This window comes from Mizuhopecten yessoensis, unplaced genomic scaffold (genome assembly GCF_002113885.1).
Source record: "Mizuhopecten yessoensis strain PY_sf001 unplaced genomic scaffold, ASM211388v2 scaffold965, whole genome shotgun sequence".
In the NCBI taxonomy this organism is placed as follows: Eukaryota; Metazoa; Mollusca; class Bivalvia; order Pectinida; family Pectinidae; genus Mizuhopecten; species Mizuhopecten yessoensis.
This window is the reverse complement of record NW_018403810.1, coordinates 145,279-149,716: the sequence shown is the minus strand read 5'-3', so window position 1 is coordinate 149,716 and position 4,438 is coordinate 145,279.

Sequence of the window (4,438 nt, the reverse complement as noted above, 5' to 3'; positions counted from 1 at the left end):
CTACGCTGTATCCCGTAGTTTATCAATCATGTCACTATACGATAGTCTACGCTGTATCCCGTAGTTTATCAATCATGTCACTATACGATAGTCTACGCTGTATCCCGTAGTTTATCAATCATGTCACTATACGATAGCCTACGCTGTATCCCGTAGTTTTCATAATGAGTTTCTTGCATTCAAAATGTACATACACCAAAATGCGTAGCAACAAAACCCTTTGTTAAAAAACTGGAAGCAAATAGCATCGACCCCTGTTTCCCTTCCTCTTATCGAATCTCTGACAGCTAGGAAACTTGTCGAAACTCTGACAACTAGGAAACTTATCGAATCTTTGGCAACTAGGAAACTTGTCGAATCCCTGGCAACTAGGAAATGTATCGAATCCCTGACAGCTAGGAAACTTATCGAATCCCTGGCAACTAGGAAACTTATAGAATCCCTGACATCTAGGAAACTTATCGAATGACTGACAACTAGGAAACTTGTCGAATCCCTGGCAACTAGGAAACGTATCGAATCCCTGGCAACTAGGAAACTTATCGAATCCCTGGCAACTAGGGAACTTATAGAATCCCTGGCAACTAGGAAACTTATAGAATCCCTGACAACTATGAAACTTATCGAATGACTGACAACTAGGAAACTTATCGATTCCCCTGCAACTGGTAAACGTATCGAATCCCTGGCAACTAGGAAACTTTTCGAATCCCTGGCAACTAGGAAACGTATCGAATCCCTGGCAACTAGGAAACTTATCGAATCCCTGGCACCTAGGAAACTTATAGAATCCCTGATAGCTAGGAAACTTATCGAATCTCTGGCAACTAGGAAACGTATCGAATCTCTGACAGCTAGGAAACTTATCGAATCCCTGACAGCTAGGAAACTTTTCGAATCCCTGGCTACTAGGAAACTTATCGAATCCCTGGCAACTAGGAAACTTATCGCGTCTCTGACAGCTAGGAAACGTATCGAATCTCTGTATATTATATTTATGGTGATGTTATGACTTGATTATGCTGAGGTAATTATAATGATGATGAATGGTGAGATGATGTTATAATGGTTTGAAGAGGATGATGATGATAATGATGATGATGAAGTAGTGTAATGATGATGATGATAATTATGAAACGATAATGATGATGATGGAATAGTGTAATGAATGATAATGATGATGATGATGATGATGATGATGATGATGATGATGAAGATGAATGGTGAGATGCTAAAAGATAATGAGTACGATAATTATCATGAAATAGTGTTGATGATGATGATGATGATGATGATGATGATGATGATGATGATGATGATGATGACGACGATAAATAGTGTACACGTGATCCAGAAACTTATTAAACGAAGCGTTGCATATTTTAAATTGCTTTTGTAAAATATCAGGACTTAAAGAAGATAATGATAAAACTAAAGTCATCTAGATCGGTAGCAGGGAAGATGGAAGCTGAAATTGAGAATAAGTGGGGTTCGGGTTGGCAAAATTCTATTGGCAAGGTGTTTATTTTTTAGTTTATCTAGATGACGCAGGATTTTAAAACACCTTAGTCAGTTAACACTATTTAAACAAACCTTTTATCAAAACTGAACTTTCTATGCATATCTGTTTCTACACCGGACATTTTACTAAACCGTTGAACAATACTTTCTTCAATTTGACATTAAAAATCACGAGTGGACAAATCTAAAGGAGTCTTTATTGTCCACAGCTATGTAAATGGAGATCTTAAAATGTTTTATGTTAAACATTGTGTAACCAGCCTGAGGATTACTCAAGATAATGATAGATGCTGCACCGATAGTTTTGAAACAGAACGTTTCCCCGACATCAACATATCAAAGGTACTAATTTCACTAAATGAATTTAAGAACAGAAATGTCTTTTAGAAAAAAATGTTTGTTATGCATGGGTAGACATTTCAGAAGAAACACAACTGCAAGTTCAAACTATTGAGCAGTTTTATACACTTCTTATTTGGTATTGACCAATTTTCTTCAATTAAAATATGTTGGTGGGTTGTTGGTTTTTTTTATCAAAAAATGGATAAAAAAGTGTTTAAAACTGTGTAATCTTCCTGACAAAGACAATTATTTTTTCCTTTACAGACATCAATCTAAAATTCAATATCGGTTCGGAAAACTTCGTAATTGATCATTATATGCCAATCAATTAAGTAAAGATATAGGCAATGTAACTTGAATTTTACTGCTTAAACACTGTCGAAAGACCGTATATAGGAAACCATAGCAATGTAAACCAAGAAGTGTATGAATGTTTAATACACTAGATAGTAAACGTAAATGTGTGAAAACAGTTGAAAGGAAATGGAAATCAGTTTTAGAGGCATAGTCTGAAAACGGTCGTGTATGACTTCTTTCAAAAGTACAAAAGATACAACACTAGAGTGGTTCAATACCGGTTAGAGGGTCGTATCCTCCCACAAAAGCATTCCTTAAAAACTATTGGTGTTTCGAATTATGACATTTGTGATACGTGTAACACAGACATTGAAACTATATAACATACTTTCTGGGAATGTGTCAATCTTTCAAACTTTGGCAAGATATAAAAAACAAAAATATACCACAATATAGATGAATTAATTAATTTCAGATTAGAAGCAGTATTATTGGGAGAAACTGGAAATGCTACTTTACCATTAACCTTAACGCTCTCTGTACACACTATTATATATACGCTGTACCAAGAACAAAATATAAGAATCAGTTTAGATGGTTTGATTGAAATTCTAGCATTTCAATATATCACATAAAAGACACAACGTTGTGAAGTTTGTGAATCCAGTACGAACGAGACAGGTACGTGTTCATAACATTAGCTGGTGTTTCGTCTTTCAAAACACTGGAAAATGTATGTGTATCCTTGGTTACATACAGGGCTAGGTATTTTAGCAAGCAGTAAATGTTAAATTAGATGCTTTGTCTGCAGACACAAATACATAGCTTAAATGGTGATCGTTGTTTAGACATTGGGGTGTATGGAATGAAAGATTTGACTCACTCTGACAGAGAATCCAATTCACCAGGGTTTTGTCTTGTCCATTGTCATGCGTCACAGAACCGATCGATATGTTGGATTTCACCTACCTGTTGATAGTAAAAGTTTCTTATTTCTACGGATCATTCGTGTAAAGCTACCTTTGCTTTGTATCTGGAAAATATTTAGACAGCCAGTTACGACATGTCCAGCTGGACTACAGTTGTCTGAGGATTTGGAGTAAGAACTTACCAAAAGCTCAGGTACTTAACCACCTCAGTGGGGAAATAAACGCATATATTCTGATTTTCTGACAGCTGTGTTCATTTCAAAAAGATTTCAAAAAATGTATATCTCAGGTACCAAAAAAACAAAGTAAATGCTATATCTCGTATTCAGGATCATCCAGGTTAATTTATTTGACATAACACTATGGGTGAGCAGCGTTTAGGTACCGTGTTTGAATAGGATATACATTCCGCCATCCTCGATACTTCAGGAGTTATAGTCACTATTATTATCTGCAACACTGGATTATATAGCCTAGCAAAAATGAAGGCACGTGACTAGCTATTTGATTGGCCTCAGATTTTTAAAAAAAACGCCGACTACGCGCTAAGGCTAATAACTGCCCTTGAAGATAGCAATGGAACGACAACCGAGTCAATTTTACCGTTACGCGACCAACAAATTCTTTGGATGTTCACCGAAGGATCAAACTAGTCTTCTCGTCTCATCCACAAGGTGGTTACACTAAGCCATCGATTTTGTCATGCCATATTTCAGAGGTGCAGGGAGCAAAAGCGAGTTTAACCCCTGGAGTATGGAGGATGGGGGTATTGCGACAACTGGCGTTATGTTACCTTCCTGTCTCAACCAAGTAATAGCATCTAAAGGTACAGGTTGATATATTTGCTACGACATATTCCAGGGTGTAGAGAGCGACAGTGGGTGTAGCCCCTGGAGTATTGAGGATGACATGATGCAAATATTCGGCCCTATTGAAGAACAGATAGGCAAAACTACCGTAGTTTTGCAACATCAGTTTCGATGTTGCCATACCCTGTTTAAATCCTAACTAGAACAGCCGGCCATTCAAACATTGCTTAAAGTTAGTTAACTGCTCTATATGGAAACAATCTTTTTATTTTCAAAATTCGAAACGGAAACACTATTTACAGTTGAATTAATAGCTCCACATTCAGACACATTTTAAAGTCTAATGAATAGTTTGAGAGTTTATGGAATACCAAATGTGAATAAAATATCAGTTCAATTTTCACGACATGCCGTATACCGGAAACAGCCGGAAACAACACGGAAATATGGTCTCCGGGGTTCACGTTACTATCACTGAATACAAATATCTGATGGGAGCTTGTGATATTTGTTGTGATATCTGATGAAGGGAGAGCAAAA